Source organism: Solanum verrucosum, unplaced genomic scaffold, assembly GCF_900185275.1.
Source record: "Solanum verrucosum unplaced genomic scaffold, falcon-dt-bn FXZP01000244.1, whole genome shotgun sequence".
Taxonomy (NCBI): domain Eukaryota; kingdom Viridiplantae; phylum Streptophyta; class Magnoliopsida; order Solanales; family Solanaceae; genus Solanum; species Solanum verrucosum.
This window is the reverse complement of record NW_026019999.1, coordinates 643,271-668,997: the sequence shown is the minus strand read 5'-3', so window position 1 is coordinate 668,997 and position 25,727 is coordinate 643,271.

The window sequence follows — 25,727 nt, the reverse complement described above, 5'->3', positions numbered from 1 at the left end:
TTCCGTACAGTTTTGGTTCCTAATTTATTTTGGACTCAATTATTTTATTTAGGGTTTATTATATCTATAAATAGTCCATAGAAATAATTATTAGAGGAGATCAAATAAAGAGGAGATCAATCGGGCATCAAGTAGAAAGTCGTCAATACTTTTTAGGGTTCTTTTCTTATAGATTAGTGGTTAGACTCCCTTGTTCTGAGGCTGTAACTACGAATTGAATGTCGATTATTTAAGGTTTTTGAATTAATTATCGGTTGTCATTATAAGTTACTTATGTATTCTTATTTTAGTATTTTATGCTTGATCACCATAAGATAAATATATTGTCTAATCTTAAAATCGGGAAAGGAGAGGTTAGATAGACTAGAGAAAATAGAGAGCTCGGTCCACCCATTAGATTGAGGTTATTAGTGTTAAGGAGTAACGTCCGGACGAACACTTTGCTTGGTTACGAAATAGGATGAAATATAAATGCTCACCAGTTACTCTATTTATCCATGCTCAACGATGTAGTTATATAGCTAATTGGAATAGGAGACGAGAGGTGTATAGCCCGACTCATATAATTAACCCTATAAATCAGTAACCTGATAACTAAAATTAGTTCTAAGCCAATAATATGATATATGAGATTCATTGCATGGTGCAACCCTAGAATTTTCCAACGATTGTAAGTAATTTTATTATTTTGTTCTTGCATTCTTTTCTTTTGGAACTCTTAAATAAATAATTAGACCAATATAATTTAGTAAAAATAGTTAATTGACAAGTCCTTTGGGTTCGATAATCTGGTTCTTTTAAGAGCCCTATATTACTTACGCGACCGCGTACACTTGAGTGTGCAATTGGGAGCAACAACTTACATAATATCTTTTAGGTGGATCCACTAGCTAAAGACCTATGTGGGCATATAGTTATGGGATAAGGAGATTGCTACTAGAAACACAAACTTTCTAGCGTAAAAGGTTTCCATCTCATGAGATAACTTACATTGGAAGCTGGACTATCTAACGTAAAACCTTCAAACTCATTTTCATATCCACTCGGTGCTAAGCATAATTCCCTTTAAAAGTCATATTAAGTATTTACTTAAGTTCATTATCATGAAAGAATGCACTAGGCACTCAAGTCAACATGGTATCATAATAGCTCATGGATTCATTAGGGGTGAATGTCCTTTCAACCTTAGAATCATGAATATGTGAGTAAACCTTTCACATCATATTCATAGTGTTTCATGAGAATAGCCTTTCAATCAACACAACCATAGTATCATAATCATAGACCTTTCATGCATAGTCATGTGTAAGGGTATAGGGGAAAGGATCTTACAACAATACCACAATTACACTATAGTCATAGGATCATCACTATCTAAGTGAATCATGAGTTCATATACAATCTTCATCAACATGTATAAACCCTAACTAGTTTACCTTCAAGGCTATGAATCAAGATCAACCATCACTTCTAGAATTACCACATTAGATAGAGGGATATCATGATTCAATAACTTAATCAACGTAAGCATAATCAATTGTCAAGCTCCCATCATCAATCAAGCCATACCATAGTTGACAATTTAGGAAGAAGGGGGGATCATGGGTCCAAGGGAGATTTTCATCAAAATCCAACATTAATCCAATCATAAATCATTATAATAAATCATAATAAACCATAATTAAACAATTTAATACGTTTTGGAGAAAGACCCATGACATAGATTGAAACCCTAGGTTTTTGGAGAAATTGAAAGTCTTAAAAACATAGTTTGAAGGGGCTCTTTGGGTGATAGATACCCAAAGATGAAAAACATCCATACCTTAGGTTGATTTACACAAGAAATTGGAGAATAAAGGAGTTTTCTTGAACCACTAGCTTAACCTTGTTCTTGCTCTTCAATGGAGTCTTAGAAAGAGAATTTTTTGAGCGGGGAGGTAGTTTCTAATTTTTGAGTTTGGGGGAATAATGAGTAGTCAGGGTAGTTAATAGTCTTAAAATACTTAAATATTTATAATAAAACCATAAAAACCTTCCCCTAACACTAACTAATTAATTAGGAATTTACTAACTTACCCCTCCAATTGGCCAAATCTAGGAGAGCTTCAGGTGTGACTCACTAAGCCCCCACCCATGGACCATGGGTGGGGTCAAGCCCCATGATGGTAATCCTTCGTTTGCTTCAGAGAGTGGGAGGACCAGGGGAGGCCAAGCCTTGACCCACGACCCCTACCTATAGGGTCTGGGTCCACCCACGGTTCGTGGGTACCCATCCGTAGGTCCTGCTGTTTTTGACAGCTTTTTGGGCCTTCTCTTGGGTCCTTCTCCAGGACCCTTGGTAGGTCCTTGGGGGTCATTTAGGTCTTAAAATATTAGTACTAAGTAGGGGAGTTTATTTTACGAGGGGGACCTACGCTCCGTAGGGGGTCCACGACTTGTGGATGAGTTTCATGGGGCTAAGTCCAAGTCAAAGAGATGCAGACCTCAACCCATTCCCCACAAGTACGGGCCTAGGTCAGTCCATGTCCCGTAGATGGTGACCGTGGATGGGGACTGCAAGATGTCAAAGTCAATTTAAGGGAGAGGTAGTTTGGGTAATTCATATCGTGGTTAGTATTAAGTGAGGTCATTTTGTTTATATTTAATCCACCTATATATGTCATTAGAAGTCATTAATCAACCCATTCACTTCATAAAATCCCAACTCCCAAATCAATAACCAATTTTTCCCCAAAATTCTCTCTCTAGAACTCCAAGGAAGAAGAAGAGGAAATCTTAAGTTAGGCTTGAATAATCAAGCTTTTCTCCTCAAATTCATGATATTTTTCAATAAGGTATGGTAAATCTTCATCCATTGATAGCCTTCACCCATGGAGCCCTTCCTAAACCCCAAATTTCAAAGCTAGAAAACCCAAAAGTTAGGGTTTGACTTCTCACAGATTCCTTTCAATTTCATTTTTAATGGCTTAATTATATTTGTTTATGGATATATTGATCATTTTACATTATTTTAAGTTGAATTCCTCAAGAATCCATGAATTACCCTATTTTGTCAAATTGCATCTTAATGTGTGGGTATGGATTGATGCAAGTAGAATGTTATATAATTATAAATGTAATGAAATAATTATTTGAATTATGTTATTATCCATCTACAATGTAGTAATTATAGATGTGCTGATGAATCATGATCTATGGTCCTTGAAGGGAAATTTATGAGAATTATGCATGACTATGAGATTTATATATATGTTTTATGAACACTTTGAGAGTAATGTGATTATGACTATGATGTAATTGTGGTGTTTATGAAAGGCTATTATCACATACATACTTATGAATGAAGTACAAATAAAGTTTCTATGATTATGCTAATGATGATGTGTTGATTGAAAGGCTATTCTCAATTAGACACTTGTGAATGAAAATGACATGTTGTGAAAGGTTTTCTCAAAAATATGAGGATTCTTAGGTTGAAAGGCTATTCATACCTATTGAATCTATGAGCTATATTATTAATGATGTTGGGATGAGATGGAAGCCCTCACGTGAGTTGAGGCGGGGTTTCTAGAAGCAATCTTTTGAGATGGATGCCCTCACGTGAGTTGAGACGGGGTATCTAGTAGCAATCTCCATATCCCATTTCTTCTATAATAATGAACTCAAGTGATGAAATGTTAAGTACTCCATGGGGAATAATGCTAAGCACCGAGTGCATATTAATTGTGATGGAAACTCAATGTGAGTTGAGGCGGGGCTTCTAGTAGCAATCTCTTGATATGGATGCCCATATGTGAGTTTAGGCGGGGTATCTAGTAGTAATCTCCTTATCCCATAACTATGAGCCGACATAGGTTATTAGTTAGTGGATCCACCTAGGCTAAGTTAATGGCTTTAACTTAAGCAAGTAGGACACCCTTTTCGGTGTGGGTAACAACAGATTCCATGATTTTCTCACATGGTCTATTTAGTTAAGTCTTACCCCCACAATGAATGCTTATGAATTATGAATTCTCAAGAATGCTCTAGTTAGTGTGGATGGGAGTATGGGACTTCATCCATGCATTGCACAACTAAGCTTTGAGAGTAGTTATGGTGTGTTCCTTTGATGTTATGATGGTTTATGAAATGAAGTATGCTTAATGTGTAGTTTTGCTATGAGTTGCTTTACTTGATATGACTTAGTAAATGTTAAGGTTTCCTTGTTTATGAGTATGAAAAAAGGACGAGATCAAAGAATGGTAAGTATGATTATGGTGGCCCAAAAGTTGTACATAGTATAGATGAGATTATGGAGTCTTATCTATGCACTGCACAAGTATAACTTAGGGATAATTATAAGATGGTTCTATTATGCTATGATGATCTATATATTGAATATACTTATGACTTGTGCTTTTACGCTAATGTACATGATGAATCTCAAACTAGGTAAAGTGCATGCTTTTAAAGTAAATGTCCCTTTTGAGCATATTTTCAAGGTTTTTATGCATGGCTATCATACTTAGTGCACTTTTGTACTAACCCATATTTTCCTACATTTTTCTACAAGTGTAGGGTCCGGTTCTTAACGTGATCTTCTTTGGGTTTAAGCTTGGATCAACTATTCTCCTAGCTTGTGGTGACTCTTCAAGATTTCAGGACGTATGAGTCATTTTTAGTTCCTTTCTAATTAATTCATTTTTGAACTATATTGTAAGGGTTATGTCCCTATTTGATCTGAAGATTGTATCAGATGGCTAATTGAGACAAGTCTAGACTTTTGCTTGGTTTCATAAAAGACTTCGATTGTATGGATAAAGTTTTAAATTCCGCATCATTTATATTATCTATGTTATGATATGCTAAGGGGATTGTATGAGACCTTTTGTAGTTGAGTACACCTTGTCACATCTAGGGGTTCCTGTGTTCTGACAAACTTGGTAATCAGAGCACAAGGTTTAGAATGATTCGAGGATGATGTCTCATAAGCCACATCTAGTAGAGTCTTATTTATAGTGTGAAGCGCGACATCGATAGGCAAAAAGGCATAGAGACAACAACGGCCGCATCTCTCGATGAAAAGGCCAGCAAAGAAAAGCCCCTCTTCTTTCCCCTTCGGGCAAGCAACTTTCCTTCTTTTGCCCTCTCTCCTGCCCTCATATTTATGAATGAGAGGCTAAAATATGATTAAGAAATCTCACTTCTTCATTCTCTAAATTGTGCCATAGAGTTTAACTCTATAAGGTCTTTCTCCCTATCTGATGGTCTTCATGATACGACTACCTGAAGGGCTCATGCTACAAGGAGCGAGGGAGAAAATTCTAGTGTGATACCAATTATTAATATGTCACTAGGTAAGGCTTGATATGTTAGATTTAGATGATATCCTTTGGATGGATTAGTAGTATTATTGTTATGCTCATATGTGATTGTAGAACCCGTATAGTTAAATGGTTAATTACGGAGTGAGCCTATCCATGAGTGGAAGGGGGGAAAGTCTATGTCCTAAGTTTGAATTATGTTTTGTCTTAAAATTGATTTTGAGGTTTGCATTTACTACCTAGTTAAGGTAAGGGAGAAGAGTTCAAGTGTTGACCAACTTCACAGAGTTAGTTATCTTTAAGATTAATCTTAAGTATGGTCATTTTGAGTATGGTGTTTGGATAATACTTGAATATGATTGGTTGGTAGGTCCCACCAAAGGAGATGATATGACTTGAAATAGTTTACAATTGGCATTCTCCGACCTTAGAATTGAAAATAAATGATGGTTTGAAGAGGTCGTATAGGCTTACTCCCGAGGGGGAGATGATGTGCCTATATTGCAAGGTCGTTGAGTGTTCTTGATGTTCATGATTTGGATTGGCTTCAAGTTCTCACCTTGAGAGATATAATGAGTTTGGGAAGTTTAGTCCCGGTTTTATAGGGTCATATGAGATCTTAAGGTTTTAGTAGGGGGCTTCCTCCCAAGGGGGAGATGGTATGCTTAGATAACAAGATTGTTGAGAGTGCAGATATCCTCATCTATCTTCTTCTATTCCTATTCTAGCTTGAGAAAAAGAGTTCCTCTTGGCTTGTTTTATGATTTGGAGTCATGTGTGTCTTAGAAATTTCCATGATCTCCTTATGTTATGCATGTTCTTGAGAAATCCATAATTAGTAAGAAAATGAGTTTTCATGATTTATGTGTTCCTCACGTTGTTGTGCATTTAGTATGAATTGACTATATGCTTAATGAGATGAATTGTCAAACATGCTTTAATATGCATTCGAAATTAATTGCATAATTTTTTTCATGTTATTGAGTTGAGAATGCTTTGAGTTGGAGAAGGTAGTTCCTCCTATGAATACGTGAAATATTGAAGTTTTGATGCATAATGGGTTGTTAGATGTAGTTCCTACTTCCTTGTGTTGCACTGAGTATGTTGAGATGGAGTTGATGTTTCCTCCTTTGAATTGTGTATTATTTTGATGCTTCATGCAAGATGTGCTGCTAGTCTTAAGTCTATAATTCAATAAGGTGTCTAGACCGACCCTCGAGGATGAATGTTCCCAAGGGGGATATAATATAACACCCCGGAAACTAGTAGGCTTAACTAGAGCTTGTCGTAATTATTAGAGTCGTAAAAATTGCTTCTCATACTTAGAATGTAGGGTTTAGGGGTGAAAAATGAAGGTAAGACCCCCTAAAAACCAACCAAGGGTCCTTGAGGAGGACCGAAAAATCCACCCTAGAAACTACCTAAGACAACACCCACGAGGGGACCTACGCCCCATATGGGGGTCCACCACTCGTGGATGAGTTTCATGGGTCTAAGGCCAAGTCAAGGAAATGCAAACTTCAACCCACGACACACCAGTATGGGTCATGGGTCAGTCCATGCCCCGTAGGTGGTGGCCATGGATGGGGCCTGCAAGTTATCCCAAAGTCGGTTTAAGGGGGGTAGTTTAGGTAATTTTTATAGTAGTTAGTATTAAGTGAGGTAGTTTTGTATAGCTTTAATACACCTGTATAAGTCTTTTTAAGTCCTTAACCAACCCATTCACTTCATAAAATCCCAACTCCCAAATCAATAACCAACTTTTCCCCAAAATCCTCTATTTAGAACTCAAAGGAAGAAGAAGAAAGGTGAAGCTAGGGTTGAAGAATCAAGTTTTTCTCCTCAAATTACTAAGACTTCTTCAATAAGTTATGTTACCTCTTCATCCATGGGTAGCCTTCACTTATGGAGCCACTCCAAAACCCCAAATTTCAAAGCTAGAAAACCCAAAAGTTAGGGTTTGACTTAAATCTCATGGATTCCTTTTAAATTCATTTTTAATGGTTGAATTATGTTTTCTTATGGATATATTAATTATTCTACATGATTTTAGGTTGAATTCCTCAAGAATTCATGAGTTATCCTATTTTCTCAAATTGGATCTTAAAGTGTGGGTATGGATTGATGCAAGTAGAATGTTATAGAATTATAAATGTAATGAATTGATCAGATGAATTATGTTATTATCCATGTCTAATTTAGTAATTCTAGATTTGTTGATGAATCATGATCTATGGTTCTTGAAGGGAAATTTATGAGAATTATGCATGACTATGAAATTTATGTATATGCTTTATGAACACTTTGAGAGTAATGTGATTATGACTATGATGTAATTGTGGTGTTGTTCAAAGGCTATTCTCTCTCACACACACATACACTTATGAATAAAGTATGAATGAAGTCTCTATGATTATGATAATGATGATGTGCTAATTGAAAGTCTATTCTCAATTATACACCTGTGAGTGAAGATGACATGTTGCGAAAGGTTTTCTCACAATATAGTGAATCTTAGGTTGAAAGGCTATTCACACCTATTGAATCTATGGTCTATATTATGAATGATGTTGGGAGGAGACGGAATTCCTCACATGAGTTGAGGTGGGGTTTCTACAAGCAATCTCTTGAGATGGGTGCCCTCACGTGAGTTGAGGCGGGGTATCTAGAAGAAATCTCCATATCCCATTTCTTCCATAATAATGAACTTAAGTAATGAAATATTAAGTACTCTGTGGGGAATAATGCTAAGCACCGAGTGGATATTGATGGATATGGAAACACATATGTGAGTGGAGGCGGGGTTTCTAGTAGCAATCTTGAGATGGATGCCTATACGTGAGTTGAGGCGGAGTATCTATTAGCAACCTCCTTATCCCATAACTTTTTGCCCACATAGGTTATTATCTGGTGGATCCGCCAAAGTTAAGTTAATGGTTATACCTTAGGCAAGTAGGACACCCTTTTCGATGTGGGGAACACCGAATTCCATGATTTAGTCACATGGTCTATGTCGGTTAAGGCTTACCCCCTACAATGAATGATTATGAACTATGGCTTCTCAAGAATGCTCGACTTAGTGTGGGTGGGGGTATGGGACTTCATTCATGCATTTCACAAGTAGGGTTTGAGAGTAGTTATAGTGTGTTCCTTTTATGTTTTGATTGTTTATGAAATGAAGGATGCTTAATGTGGGTTGTTGCTACGAGTTGCTTTCCATGATATGACTTAGTAAATGTAAAGGTTTCCCAGTCTATGAGTATGAAAAGAAGATGAGATCAAAGAATGGTAAGTATGACTGTGGTGGCCTCAAAGTGGTATTATGGGATCTTATCTATGCATTGCACAAGTGTACTTTAGGGTTAGTTATGAGATGGTTCAATTATACTATGATTATCTATATATTGAATATGCTTATGACTTATGTTTTTACACTAATGTGCATGATGATTATCAAACTTGCTAAAGTGGATGCTTTTCAACTAAAATGTTGCTTTTGAGCATGTTTTCAAAGTTTTTACACATGGCTATCATACTTAGTGCATTTTTGTACTAACCCATATTTTCCTACATTTTTCTACAAGTGTAGGGTCCGGTTCTTAAGACGATCTTCTTTTGGTTCAAGCTTGGATCGACTATTCTCCTAGCTTGTGGTGAATCCTTAAGATTTGAGGACGTATGAGTCATTTGTAGTTCCTTTCTAATTATTTCATTTTCGAACTATATTGTAAGGGTTGTGTTCCTATTTGATTCAAAGATTGCATTAGATGGCTAATTGAGGCAAGTTTAGACATCTGCTTGCTTTTATAAAAGACTTCCATTGTATGGATAAAGTTTTAAATTCCACATCATTTCTATTTATCTTATCTTATGATATGCTAAGGGGATTGTATGAGACCTTTTGGGGTTGAGTATGCCTTATCACAGCTAGGAGGTACTCCTGGGTCGTGACATACCCAAATTGAGTCAAACTTCCCCAAGGTCTTGGGAAGACCAACCACGAAATTCATAGGTATCCTTTCCCACTTCCATTTAGGAATTGGCATTTGCTGAAGCAAACTTGCAGGCCATTGGTGCTCATACTTTACTTGCTGACAATTTTGGCACTTAGCCATAAACTCAGCTATGTCATTATTCATGCCAGGCCACCAATAAAGTAGTTTCAAGTCTCGGTACATTTTGTTCACTCCAAGATGAACGAAATATCGTGAACCATGGGATTCTGCCAACATCTTTTGAATAAAGTCATCCATTCAGGGAACAAAACTTCTTCCCTTAAAACTGAGCATACCACCTGCATCAAGAGTCGTATCTTGTGCCTTGCCAGACACTGTCTTCTTTCTGAGCTCATTCAAACTCTAATCCTTAAATAGCTTGGCCTTGATCTCCTCAATGAATGTGGTCCTAACCTCAATGTGGGCTAACACCCCAACTTTCTATGAGATGCCCAAATGCATGAACTTAGATTCCAAGGTTTGAATCTCTATGGTCAAAGGTCTCTTGGACACCCTCAAGCAAGCTAGATTACCCATACTCATCGCCTTTCATCTTAAAGTGTCTGCCCCCACGTTAGGCTTACTCGGATGATACTTGATGGTAACATCAAAATCCATGAGTAACTCCATCCACCTTCACCGTCTCAAATTAAGGTACTTTTGGGTGAATACATGTTATAGACCATAATGATCAGTAAATACCTCACAATTGACACCATGAAGGTAATGCCTCCAGATCTGGGAGAAAATAGTACCATTTCCAACTCCAAGTCATGCGTCCGGTAGTTTCTCTCATGCACCTTAAGTTGCCGTGATGCTTAAACTATGACAATCTTATCCTGCATCAACCCAACACCCAAACCCCGAATGTGAAGAATCACAATAAACTATGAAATCTTTACCTTCCATCGGCAGTGTCAGAATAGGTGTTGTGGTCAAAAGGGTCTTAAGCTTTTGGAAGCTCTCTTCACACATGTCGGCCCACTCGAAAGGCACCTCCTTTTTGGTCAGACTTGTCAAAATGCATGGCGATAGAAGCAAAGTTTTTCACAAACCACCGGTAGTAGCTGGCGAACCCCACGAAACTCCTAACTTTTATCACAAAGTTAGGCCGGACATAGTTCTTGATTGCTTCAATCTTTTGAGGATCTACCATTACCCCTTCCTTTGAAACCACATGCCCTAAAAAGGCTACTGAAGTCAACCAGAACTCACACATGGAAAATTTAGTATACAACTTCTATTTTCTAAGGACACCCAAAACAATATGAAGATGGTCATCGTGCGCTTCCTTACTCTTAGAATAAACCAAAATGTCATCAATAAAGTTGATCACAAAAGAATTTAGGAATGGTTTGAATAAACCATTCATCAAACTCATGAAGGATGCAGGAGCTTGGTCAACCCAAACGACATCACTAAGAACTCAAAGTGCCCATAACGGGTCCTAAATGCCATTTTTGGTACATCCTCATCGAGCACGAGGTTTACATAGATGACTCTTTCCCAGATGAATGGGTGTTTGCAATATCCCTCAAATATACGCCATGGTATGCAGATTTTCCAAATTACATTGTGTGTGGGTTGATGTCGGATGAGTTGACCTTTTACCAATATAAAATATTCCTGTTCGATGATAAAAAGTAATTTTGGGACGAGCCATACTTGTTCCGAGAGTATGCTAACCATGTTATCAGAAGGTGTGTTCCTGAAGAAGAAGTGGTAGAAATTCTCCATGCTTGCCATATATCACTAGTAGGAGGTCACTATGGTGGTGTTCGCACCGCCGCTAAACTTCTCCAGAGTGGATATTACTGGCCATCAATCTACAAGGATGCACATGAGTTTGTAAAGAAATGCTCTAAATGTCACCAGCAAGGCGGAGTGTCTAGAAGACACGAATTACCTCTCACTTCTATTTTAAAGGTTGAGCTATTCGATGTATGAGGGATAGATTTCATGGGCCCATTTTGAGCTCGTTTGGAAATAAATATATCTTGGTGGCTGTGGATTATGTTTCCAAATGGGTGGAAGCCATCTCACTTCCAAACAACGAAGGAAAAAACGTTGTCCAATTCTTGAAATGCTACATCTTCACCAGATTTGGCAATCTGAGAGCAATCATAAGTGATGGGGAATCTCACCTTTGCAATAAGTAGTTCTCAATGGCACTGAGTAAATATGGGGTGAAACACAAAGTGACAATCCCATATCATCCCCAAATAAATGGCCAAGTCAAAGTAGCGAATAGGGAAATCAAAAGCATCTTGGCCAATATAGTAAATGTCAATAGAACTGATTGGTCTAGGGAACTCGATGATGCATTATGGGCATATCAGGCTACTTACAAAACACCTATCGAGATGTCTCCATATTAGTTGGTTTATGGTAAGGCTTGTCATCTACCCGTTGAGTTAGAACACAAAGCATTATGGGCATTGAAAGATTTAATTTTGGTCTGATCAAAAACTTCAAGGGAGAGAACAGAGCAGCTGAACAAACTAGATGAATTTAGATTCAGATCATATAAAAGTTCAGCCATCTATAAAGAGAAGATGAAGAAATCGCATGATGCTCGGATACTCAAGCGAAACTTCAAGGTAGGAGATTGGGTTCTACTATACAACTCGCGACTTAGACTCTTCCCTGGAAAGCTCAAATCCAAATGCTCTAGACTATTTTAAGTTACGCGAGTGTTCATCAATGGTGCCCTAGAAGTTAAAGATCAGGAAGGAACTCTATTTATAGTGAACGCTCAACGTCTGAAATTGTATCTCGGAGATTGTCAAGAGATTTCGTTGGTTGAAGTGGTATATTTGGAAGATGCCTGAAGGCGCTCCTGCGTCGTGCTGCGACGTTAACTAAGGCGCTCTTTGGGAGGCAACCCAAAATCCCTTTAATTGCTTTACTTTTATTTTTGTCAGTACTTATTTCCCCGTAATAAAATGGTATGTTGTTTGTGCAAGTAAAAGTATTAAAATGAATGAAGGATGGAAAAACAATAAATCCTGTCGGCGAGTCACCGAAGGGGTTGGCAAATCCGACCTTATCCACCGTTTGACTAAGAACATCGTAAACACTGAAGTCTGTTAAACTCGGTGAGATTTGGAGATTATCTGTGATTCGCTGACAATTTCAGCGATCTCGATGAAAACCGCCATTTGGATCTTCACAATGACTGCACATTCTGTAAAACTGGGCGAGACGAGTGCTCACTCAGCGAATCACCAAGATATTCGACTATTAGACCTAATATTTCCAAATGAAAAAAAATAAATGAACTGATGCCATGAAAGATGGAGCAAACTGCATAACTAGGATCACTTCTTCACCTTTATGTCTTATCTTTCTTTATTTTGCCTATCGAATTCTGTATTACCTACATTTGAGTAAAAATTTCTTTTTATTTGTGGTGGGGTGAGGCCCACACTTTTGTGTGCTATTTATAATTCGTGTTTTGAATACATTTGGGTTGTCTGTCTATAATTGTGTTAATAACTGCTTTTCTGTGGATGTTAGAGCTCGTGGCTCTGTTTACTTATAATTGCAAAATGATTTCGACCCTTCCAAAAATATTTGGATTTTTTGCACATTTTTACCACCCCTCGTGAGTTGAATGTGGCTGTTCTTTTGCAAGAATTTAAGTCTTGATTTTGATCAATAACGATGACTTGAATAGTGCTCTCAATTGAACGAACATGAATGTATGGCTACGATGAGGCCAAATGAAGTTTCATAGACAATATGTGAACTCTTTGAATCTCGTTGTGATTAGCCATTTATCGAATTGATTCTCTTCTTATGACCGATGTACACTAGTGAAAGTGTTTAGTCTTGCTTAACTTAAGTGTCGATGCCTTGTGTGATTAGATTTCTTTGAACCATGCATGAATAAACCTAGAATTTTCCCTGTTAGTCTGATTGATTTAGAAAGGTGTCCTGTTGAAATGATCTTAGGCAACCTTAAAGAGTGTGAGCCAAATTTGACATATACCTCTTCCGTGGCCTACCCGTGAGTGTGTGAAACTCTTTTGAACACCCTTTGAGCCTTACCTCTCTTTGGAAGAACCTTGATGAACCCTAGACCTTACTTGACCCACTACCTACAATCCTCTTAAGTTGTGATTTAGTGAATAGCCAACTTAGCCCAAAAGCATAAGTTGGGGGTCTGGTGAAAAGGAAAAGGAGAAGTCAAGAAGTGCAAGAAAAAGTCCCCCCCTAACCCATGGGATTGCATAAGTGGAAACCCCTTCAATACAAAAAAAAAATTGTGGAATAAGGTACGAAGGAAATCGGGTTTCCAAGAAATCCATGAAGGTGAATAAACAGGTGACTTAGAAGCATTAGAAAAAGAATTGATAAATGAGGAGAAGGGAATGCCTTGAGAATACCACATCTCACGAGGATGAAAGAGTACTGAGCCTAAATGACTATACCTTTTATACTCACCCCCATTACAAGCCTTAAAAAGACCTTTTTGATCTTGAGTAAGCCGAATCAAAAGTTGATTGGAAAATAAAGCCAAACCTATGGGTGATAGCATGCATTGTGTTCCTCTTTTTGAGTGTGAGCATTGCATCTGATTTCTGATCTTGAATTGATTAACCTCTGTGTGTGAATATGGAATCATTCTTGTGAGGGAATTTAGATACTTTTTGTCAAGCTTGAACTCGCACAAGTAGTAAGTATTACGAGCACGAGAATCTCTGGTAATGGTGTGTCACAACTTGAATCTTTGAGTATACAATTGATCTTTGCATAAGTAATTTGAATCTTGTTTTGTATGTTCATGATTGAGTCTTGTGTAGCACTGTTTGAGAAACCCATTTTTGAATGGCTGAACTTGAATTTGATTGAGGACAAGTAAAAGTTTAAGTTAGGGGTGTTGATGAGTCCACAAATTGGACTCATTTACGGCTTTATTTTGATAAAAGTAGTGTCCTCGAATGCTTATTTTGTCTAAATATCTGATGAAAACTCTTATGTTTCAGGTATTCAAAATTTTAGTGAAAGCATGGACACTTAGGAGCAAAAAGGAACAAAAAGCCTGAAAAGATCGAAGAAGCTGAAGCCCGAGCATCTCCAAGCACACTTGGCGATTCGCCGAAGGGATTTACTCTGCCCCTTTGTTCCAGTACACAAAGCCCTGAAGGAGAAGGATCAAAAAGGCGATGAAAAGAGCAGTTGGCGCTTAGTCAAATAGTTCCGTGAAGCAGTACTATACCACCCAATGGTCCAGAACGTGAAGATGCGGAAGGCAAGCACAAAACGGCGATGAGACAGACGAAGGGCGAATCGCCGAAGTCATTCGGCGATATAGACTAACTTCGCCGAAAGATTTGCCAGCGCTATTTTCTTAAGTCTATAAATACTGAACTTCTTATTAATTTTAGAGAGTCAAATATTTATTTTAATTTCGAGAATAGAATAGTACTTTCTGGATATTTTTCTCTTATGTTTGGAGAGGGTTTTTGGGAGACTTTAACAAAGAAGAATTTCATCTTCCCCAAGTTGGAAGTGGATCTTCTCCATTCTTCTTCCTTTGCTTAAATCAAGGTTTAATTTCTTATATCGATTTGATTTTACTATCATTTTAGGTGTATTTTGTTATTTCTTGATGCGTGGCTAAAAACCCCTATTCTTGGGGTGTGATTTAGAAAATATGTGTTGATATTATTGTTGGGTCTTGCTTGCTGATAGGTTAGATGTAGTTTAATGGTGATTTCACCTAGTGGTTGTGGTTTAATCTAAAGGGTTTGTAGTTGCAAATACAAAGTCACCCATGTGTTTTCCCCTTGCCCGAGAGGGAGGTCGCGAAACCAAGATCACTAGACTGATGGCCTAAGGAGTGAGTCGACATGAGGTTCAGCCCGAGAGGGTTAGTCCTAGTCCCATATCCTAACACTCATATCGAGAGAGTGAGTGGGATAAGTCATAGGCTTGTCTTCATGCTGCTGATGGGTGTCCGAGAGAAATGCATTTGAAATGGGGTAAGTTATTTCCGAGAGGGAACTTATTTCCATTTAAAGCTTAGCCTAGTCACTATTATCTTAGAAATTTCCTTTCAAAAGCGTGTACCCAACTACTTATCTCAACTTGTATTGTGGTCACACCCCAAGAACATTTCCCCATACTTGATTTTCTTGATAATTTTTTCTATTTTTACTACTTGTGACAAAACCCCCAAATCGATATTTGACACTTTTGTGTCACCCCTTTAATTTACTATGTTTTTACTCGTTAATATCTTTAGCTACGACTAGTTAGAGCCTAATTTTATTTTTCTATCAATTCTCAAAACCACTCCCTTAGGACACAACCCCAACCTTTAGTTGGGTTACTATAATGTCGATGATCGTAGACACTAATACTGTAGGTTAGTGTCGTTGGTCACGATAAGCATCACCACCCTTGGTGGAGTCCACTAACTGAACGCCTAATCGAGAAAATCTATGAATATCTCAAACCAATTCTTTCTTTTCTTCTTCAATATGAGCAACAATATCCATAGATAACCGACTAAGAGAATCTGCCATCACATTTGCCTTTTTGGGGTGATAAAGAAAGCTCATATCATAATCTTTCAATAACTCAAGCCACCTTCTTTGGAGAAGATTTAGATTTTTCTGATTAAACACATATTGCAAACTCTTGTAGTCGGTAAACACATCTACATGAACACCATACAAATAATGCCTTCAAATCACTAAGGTAAAAACAACCGCCGCTAGATTAAGGTCATAGGTAGGATAATTCTTTTCATGAATCTTAATTTGTATTGATGCATAGGAAATAACTTTCCCATTTTGCATAAGAACACATCCTAATCAAATTCTTGAGGCATGACAATAAACAACAAAACCATTGGTCCCTTCTGGTAAAGTCAATAGCGGACCGAAAGCAAGTCTATCCTTCAACTCTTGGAAGCCCTTTTCACATAATTTGGACCATATGAACTTAGCCTTCTTTTGAGTCAAAGTCGTCAAAGGAGAGGCAATTGAAGAGAATCCCTCAACAAACCTTCTATAGTAACCGGCTAAACCGAAGAAACTTCTAATATCAAAAGGAGTTAGAGGTCTAGGACAACGGTTGACTATATCCATCTTCTTAGGATCTACTTTAATACCCTTACTTGAAACAATATGACCAATAAAAGCTAAGGACCTTAACCAAAACTAACATTTGCTAAACTTTGCAAAATGTTGTTGGTCCTTTAGAATTTGCAATACGATCCTCAAATGACCAATATGCTCATTCTCACTTCTCGAATAGATAAATGTATCATCAATGAACACAATAAAGAACATGTTAAGGTATTGTCTAAACACCATATTCATCAAATACATAAACACGCTGGAGAATTAGTCAATCTAAACGACATTAGCAAAAACTCATAATGACCATACAGAGTTTGAAAAGCCGTCTTCGGAATATAATCTTCTTTCACGCTGAATTTGTGATAACCTGACCGAATGTCAATCTTAGACAAATAACTTGCTCCTTGAAGTTGCTCAAATAAATCATCTATACTTAGGAGAGGATACTTTTTCTTAATGGTTACCTTATTCAATTTATGATAGTCAATACACATACAAAGAGAACCATCTTTCTTTCTATCAAATAAAACTGGAGCACACCATGGAGAGATACTCGGTCGGGTGAAACCCTTATCCAACAAATCTTTTAATTGTTCTTTCAACTCCTTTAGTTTCGTCGGAGCCATTCGGTAAGAAGGAATAGAAATAGGTTGCGTATCTTGGAGAAGGTGAATACAGAAGTCTATTTCCCTCTCGGGAGGAACACTGGGTAAATGATATGGGAACAGTTCAGAAAACTCATTAACAGTGGGGACCGACTTAATAGTAGGGGTTTCAGAATCCACATCCCTAACACAAACTATATGGTAAATGAAACCCTCAGAAATCATCTTTCTAGCTTTAAGAAAAGAGACAAAATTACCCTTTGGTATAGAATTTCACCCTTTCCACTCTAGGACAGGCTCATTCAGGAACTGAAACTTGACTACATGAGTTCTATAATCAATAGAAGCATAACATGAGTTCTTCCAATCCATACCAAGGATAAAATAAAGGTATAGCATATCAAGCTCTACTAAGTCAAAAAGAGTAACTCTATGGGACAAGGAAACAAAACACTTTCTATAGACCCTCTTAGCCACAGTAGAATCACCAACAGGACTAGATACAAAAAAAAGATTCTAACAACACATCCAAAAGAATGTCAAATCTCATAGCCACATATGGCGTCACAAAATACAAGGTAGCACCAGGATCAAGTAAAGCATAAACATCAAGTTGGAAAAAATTCAACATACAGATAACCACATCGGGAGAACCTTCTTGTTCACCACAAGTCTGAAGTGCATAGAATTAGTTTTGCTTAGGAGCATTGGGACCCGAACTACAAGGAGGAACTTGCTTTCCCTCACTTCCTTTAACCTTAAGAATTGGGAAATCCCTCATCTTATGACCACTCTTACCACAACTAAATCAATCATCTGGGCCGGCTAGGCACTTACCCTTGTGCTTCATTCCACACCTAGTATAAGTTGAAATGGGCAATAAAGATCCATTACCATTCCATCCTTGAGGTTTATGGTTAGACACCCTATATTTGTTGAACTTAGGATGAGAATTGGAGGAACCTTGACCGAAATTTTTTTGTCGAAATCTAGGACAACCATGTCCATCGGAACTTGCATGAGAGAAATTACTATCATCGGTCTTAGCCCTTTTTACCTCTCTAGACTTTTCCTTAAGTTTCTCCTCTTCAATTTTTTATGCATGGACCATAAGACGAAACATGTCCATGTCATAAATAAGCATGGCGGTACAACACTCTTTAACCACCATTTAGACAAACCCAAAACTAACTTACTCATCTTTGCCCTTGAATCGGCAACCATTGTTGGAGCATATTTAAAAAATTATATGAATTTTAGAGCATATTCCGTCACACTCATACATCCTTGTCAAAGGTTAATGAACTCAAGCACCTTGTCTTCCCTCATCTGAAGAGGTAATAACCTATCAAGAAAAGCAGCCTTAAACTTCTCCCAATCAAGAGGACCCGCATCTTCCGATCTCCCTTCTTTCTATTGAATGAACCTAATTTGAACCACACTTTTAAGTTGATGAGCGACCATCTCTGCCTTTTCCACCAGCGTCACTCCCACGATCATCAAAACCTTATAGACCTTATCAACAAACTCTTGACGATCTTCCTCAACCCTAAAACCATAAACTCTATAGGATTCATCGTAGTGAATTCCCTCACTCTAGATGTTGTCGTACCCACATTTGGGTTCACGAAAACTACAACCCCCTATTGGATTGGGCAATCACAACTTGAGCCAACCCTTGGAAAGTAACCCTAAACTTAGCATTAGTTAATTGCTCGGCAAATGGATCAACTAGAACTCAATGAGCTTGGGGAGGAGCTTCTTGTTCCGCATTCTCCCTTGCAAATCTTCTAGTATAAGCTTTTCTAGTAGTCATATCCTATAGAGCATCGGATAAGGATTAGGAGAAAGACCTTATTGAGTTAGATTCGATTGTATGAATTTAGAGTAATGAAAGAAGCGGAGTTTCCTAATCATCTTGTAGACTCTAATTCATATATATGGTGCACTTCACACTCATGAGCAAGACTGTACACGACATAGCTTATGAGACATCCTAGGACCATTCTAAACCTTGTGCTCTGATTACCATGTTTGTCATGACCCAAGGGTACCCCTAGATGTAACATGGTGTTTAGGACCCAGAAAGATCCTATACAAGCCACTTAGAATTCATAACATAAGAAATAGTACAATAGAAGTAAAACAATAGTCCAAGTTCAATAGTTTTATAAAAGAAAAGCGAAAGTCTAAAACACTTGTCTCAATGTAGCCATCTAGTACAATAGAATGAAATTGTTCCTATATCATACATCATGTTGAAAAGTGAAATACATAAATGAATATTCGTCCTCGAAGCATGAGGACTCACAAAATCTCGGGAACCTCAAAATCAACCCCTAGCCACAAAACTGAGAAACCTAACTATCGGGCCCTACATTTGAGGAAATATAGGAAAGAGTATGCGTTAGTGCAAAATAATGTACCAAGTATGATTGGTATGTATAAAACATTTCAATCATTCTAAAAGGGACGTTTCATGAAATGCAATTGAACAAGCTAAAACATGATATAAAAGGGGTAGAAAACATAAGTCATAAAACCATGTTCAATGCAAGATAACATCTTTAAATCCTATGAACACATATGAGAAACTTTTTGAAGTTACCCTAGTTTATTATTAATGTGAGAATCAGCCTTAACCGACATAAAGACCATGTGAGCTATAATATGATCCACCAGTGTCTCCTACACCGAAAAGAGTTATCCTACTTGCCAAGGTAAGGACCATAAATCTAAGCTAAAGTGGATCCACTAGCTAATGTCCATCTAAAAAATCATCCTATGGGGGCAAATATATAAGGGATAAGGAGATTACTTCTAGAAATCCAACCTTTATTAACGGGAGAGCTTCAATCTCAATATCATGTCGGTGCTAAGCATAAACCCCATAGAATAGTCAATTCTTACTTGTTCTTATTATCCATGGAAAGGCACGTCATCTTGCCAATCCAAGCTAAGTCATTATCCATGGAAAGGTATCTTTCAATAACCAATCCAAGCTAAGTTCATTTTTATAGCTCTTAATTTTTTATTCAATTAGGTGAGAAAATCTTTCAACCTTAGAATCCTTTATTATGTGAGAAAACCTTTCACATCTTTCTTTAATGTGTATATGAGAAAAATCCTTCCAATAACACATCATGATCATCATCATTGATAATTTACTCTTAATGCATGCTTAAAACATTTGCATAGATTTCATAAGAACATGCATAATTCCATAATTTACCTTTCAAAGTTCATATCCTACTTTCAATCATCAATATTTAGAAAACATGGGTTCGATATCGATTTGATCATAAATTCATGTAAAGCTAGCAATACATGCTTAATTTCATAAAATTCTTCCGTCGTAATAAAAATCTCACATCATATAATCATAACTTGAAAACATGGGGATTATATGAATTTATGGGGAAATCATCATAAAATCATAGTACTCCATAAATTCACGCATAAGAGATCATAATTCAATAATTGAAATCACTAATCAAAAGAACACATGAAAATTGAAGAAATCCCTAACTCAATTAGGGAATTCTAACTTTGAAAATAGAGGAATTTAGGAACTCCGTGAATGGAAGGAATCCATGGATGAAAACTATTATACCTAGAAGACAAATTGCTAATCTTTAATGGACGAATTGAGACTTGAATTGAAACCGTAGGTTGAATCCTTCTTCTTCTTCAAGTTCTAGAGAGAGAAATATTTTAGAGAGTTCTTCTATTAGGTGAATTTGGAGAGAACGAAGTTAATGGGCAAATTTGAGTGTTGGAAACACTTATATATGGGTCATAATTAAGGTCAAAACGATGTAGTATAGGAATACAATATTTAGGAAAAGACCCAACTGCCCCTAAAAATAACTGCCAGCCCACCATTCACAGACCGCTGATGACAAACCATGGTCAGGACGATGGGCCGTCCTGCACGACCATCGATCATGGTCAGTAGGCTACTTTTGGGTCAATCCATGGACCAAACTATGGTATGTGGTCCTACCTACGAGTTGTGGTTGGCCTCCGTGGCATGAACCTCCAACTTTGCAAAATTTGCTTCATTTCCCTTTTTTTAATACGGGGTGTTACAATTCATAATTGGGTTCGGGTCGCTATAGTTACTAAGATTTGGAGATTCGTTCGATTAGCAAGCTACTACAAGTGGATTATGGAGGGATTCTCTACCATAGTATTACCTTTGAGCCGGTTGACTCATCTTAATTTACCATTTGAGTTGTCTGAGGAGTGTGAGTTCAAATTTCAAAAGCTCAATGAGTTTTTTTACTATCGCTCCTATATTTAATTTTCTATTTGAGAATGATTGGTTCACTTTGTATTGTGATGTATCCAACGTAGGTTTCTGTGTGCATTGATGTAGCAAGGCTGGGTTATAGCTTATGCATTATGACAGCTTAAGTTGCATAAGCATAACTACATACCCTACCCATGGTTTTTGCGCTGAAGATTTAGAGGCACTACCTATATCGAGTCTGGTGTGTGATATACACTTATCACATGAGTATTTAGTATATAAGGAGCTAGAGAGGCCTGAATTCAAGGTAAAGTTGATGGATTGAGCTCTTGAAGAACTATGACCTATCTATTTGTTATCATTTCGGCAAGGAAAATATAACGGTGGACTCCTTAGTCCGGAAGGTGGTGAGTACATTTAGTCTACATTTTCTATTTTCTATGGAGCGACCTTTGTCTTTGGACATTCAATCCTTAGGTAATAGGATTATTTAGCTTGATATTTCACATTCTAGGCTACATTAGCCTATGTGAGGGTTTAGTCTTCATTGCTTGAGCATGGTCGCTAGTTTGATGATGAAGCATTGGTAAATCTTTAAGATCGAGTGTTAGAGGGTGATTTCGGTCTAGCTACCTTAGATTCAGATGGGGTTTTGAGATTTGGTGCTCATACTTGGGTTTCGAGAGTTGGGGACTTGATTTAGTTGAGCCTTCATGATTTGAGGCAGCATTACAGGTGGACTAGCATTAGAAGTAATATAGACTATGTGTTTTGTTACTTATGTTTCCAGATGGTAAAGGCCGAGCATTTGAGGACTAGTGGTGAGTTTCAAGGGTTACCCATTCTAGAGAGAAAGTGGGATCAAAACAGTATGGATTTGTTTGCCGGTTTGTGTTGCCAATATCTAGGTAATCATCAATCGACTTACAAAGTCAGCACAATTTCCCCGTATTCAGTCTTCATTCAACACCCAGGTTGTTAGTGTTCATGGTGTGCTTTGTCTATTATCTCAGATCGGGGTGATGAATTCACTTCTACCTTTTTAGGACATTATAGGAGGAGTTTGGCACTCATAATGAAATTTCATAAATTTCCACTCATAGAAGAATGGGCAGTCGAAGCATACTATTGAAGTTCTTAAGGAGATGATACAAGCTTATGTTTTGGAGATGTGGGGGTTAGTGGGACAATTCTTTTATTTACCAGAGTTTTTTACAACAACAACTACCACTCTAGTATTCAGATGACCCTATTCGAGGACTTATATGACCGGCATTGTCTCTTTTTGGTTGGCTGGCATGAGTCTAAAAAGCCTTGGCCGCGTGATACTGACTTGCTTTGGGAGGCCTTGGATACAGTGGGGGTGATTTAGGATAGGCCTTGCACAAATCAAAGTAGATACCAGAGTTATGCCGATCGTAGGCATCAACCTTTGAGGTTTTCAGTTGGTGCGTTTTCCTTCGTGTTTCACCCATGAAGGGGGTGATGAGATTTTGGAGGTGGGGCAAGCTTAGCTCAGATATATTGGCCTTTTTGAGATAATCTAGATAGTTGGTAAGGTTTTTTTATGATGTAGCCCCACCTTGAGCATTTTCACCTATTCACCTTATTATTCATGTTTTAATGTTGCAACAATATATTCATGATGAGTCTCATATGCTCCGGTATGAACCGGTAGGATTGGATGAGTGTTTGACCTTTGTGGAGTAGTAGTTGCCTTTCTATTCTTAGATGGGTGATAGTTGTGTTTGACAACCATTCCTGTCGTGACGGTCTATTGGACTCATTGTCTAGTTGAAAAGGCTACCGCGAGACTAAGCATGAGAGGGGAGAGAAGTTTCTTAGTTTGTTTGAGCCTTTAGGCTGTTCTTGACACTTAATTTCATGGACAAAATCCCTTTTAGTAGGGGGTGTTGTAATGACCCTCTAGGTCATTTTTATGTTTATGCATTCTTTTCATAGCTTCAAGTGTTCCTATAGCGACTCAAATTCATTTATAACTTGAAGGGGTTGATAGTTCGATCACCTGGTCATTTTTTTTTTTTTGTGAAAGTCCATGTTTCAGAGATTTTGAAACTTGAATGGTTGATTTTGATACAAATTTTATGAAGAGTGCCTCAAAATACAATTATGATGGTTCAATCAGCTCTAAAGGGGTTGGGTCATTTTAGGCTTGTGGCATAGTTAGTTTGGGCCCCGAGGCTTTTGGTTTGAGTCTGTCCAATTAGGCATTTTACCATTTAAGCTTTGTCTCAAGTTTGACCTCAGTCATCATTCTTGGTAAATATGTCCGCACAAGAATTCTGTCAGTGTGGTTAACTTTGAAATGTTGAGTTCTCTCTAGAATGATCCTTTGTGCAGATCTCGAGGCTTCCTGCCTAATTCCGAGCCTCTTTGTGGATGTTAGCTTAAAATGCAGTTTGGGTGTGGTACCCACTCTTTGTCGAGACAAGCTCTCATGGAAGTTTTGACTACTCCATTGAGTTTGGAATGTTGAATTCGATAGATTTTTATATCTCGATTGTGTGCACAAGGTTTTGAACAAATTCTGAGAACCCCATCAGAGATTTTAAGTTGTGAAAAACAAGTTGATGCGCATCGCCTGGTATAATTTATATTTTTCCTTCACGTGTGCAAACACTAATAAATCTGGTCATGATGTTCATGGGGCCTATGCTTCATTGGCGATGGGTTAGGTCTCTCTTCTCTACATTCATGGGTCTTGGAGTGGTCGCGGGGTCTTGGTTTCCTGCCCTTAACATTAGTAGGGCCTTCATCGCGTTTGCAGATAGTTAATTGTTGATCCTCCATGTTTTCAGGCCCTTCTAGCCGCATTCAAGGAGTAGGATTTTGGTCTAGTCCCTTTTTTAAAGACACGACCCGATCAACAAGGACTAATAATTTTCCTTTGCCGATTTATCTTCTAACATATATCAGATTTGGGTTATTTGAAGTCCATTATGTTTGGAAAATGTAGGGCTACGTGGGTGTGTTATTGGGAACTATCAGAGAATCTTCTTATGTTATTTTCCTCTATTTTAGGACAACGTTAGCTTGTTAGTTATTCTTTAAAGTGTGAATTGTATCATGGTCTTGGTTCCTCTGTTCCGAGCCCCAAATTATTTTTAGTCTAAAGATAGGCTAAAAGTCTCCATTCCTTAGATTGAAATGCTATTTAATTTTGTGAATGGGAATGGAAACCTAGTTGATCATGCTAGTTTGTTAGATATCATGTTTTGGGCAAATTTTCGGTTTTCTTTTCATGTTGATTGTTGTATATGATCACCCTTACCTCGTGGTTATCCTCAATTTTTTTTATTTTTGATTGTTTGAGCATTTTTTACCTTAGTCTTGGCTTAAGACTAATTCTAATTGTAGTCGTGCTATATTTGGATCGGTTTGGCCTCATTCTTTTTCGACATCGTTGCAGATGGTTAACTCCTTATGGACTTGTGTAGCATATTTGAGTCTGATAGAAATAAGCCTTAGTTTAGGCGAGGACTCAAATCTCTTTCAATCTATGGCCCCATGAAGTGCGTTTGGGATTTTAGGCTTAGCTTGGCGATAGGACACTAGAGTTGGTTCGAGTTTAGAGTATTGTGTCTATTATCTACTAGTAAACGTCATTCCATGGTGGTTCTATGATGATTACATTATATGAGGTCCTTTGGAAGCAATTATAATCGATGATTCAAGGTCTAGTCATGTTGCCCTTTATCCTTTAAGGTGTTGATACACTCTAGCTTCAGCCTATTGCCCCTTTAGAGGCCAAATGCGGTTTGAGGTTCATGCTCTCTACTCCTTAGCTTTGGGAGGCTTTTATTGGTTACCTGGAGGTTATCTAAGGTTCGAGGCATGGTCTACGCCTTGTGTAGATCTTGAGTCACCATGACTCGTTTTTAGTAGATCCAGCTATTATGTACACCTATCGGACTTATGGAGTCTGTAAAGGTTTTAACTTAAACTTGCACATATGTGTACCTTTTAGGCTTATGAAGGTATGTTATGTTTATTTAGTTGAACTTAGTTCTTTTTGTTTTATTAATACATTCGTGTGCATTTCATTTAAATTCCTCTTGGACCACTTCTTTTCATACTTATTCAGGTGTTATGGTGGTGCCTCCGTCTGGTCTACTATAGTATTTTCATCGCCGGTGGACTACTTTGGCCAACCAAATCCCACATCCACAGTAGATGGCTTGAATCCCTATTGCTCTGGTCTATACTTCCCTTATGAGTTAGTCAGCCTATGATACCTACTGAGTACATGTTTTTTTGGTACTCATGCTACACTCTGCATATGATCCGTGATGTAGGTCTGAGCACCTACTTTCGGCATTGATCATTCAAGCCCGTTGTAGCTTCAGGTCTGAGGTCTGGGAGAGTACTAGGAGTCATGTACCTATTGACCTCTACCTCAATTTTGATAGCTAGTCTTTTGCTTTTTGAGACAAGCTTTTATTTTGGATCCA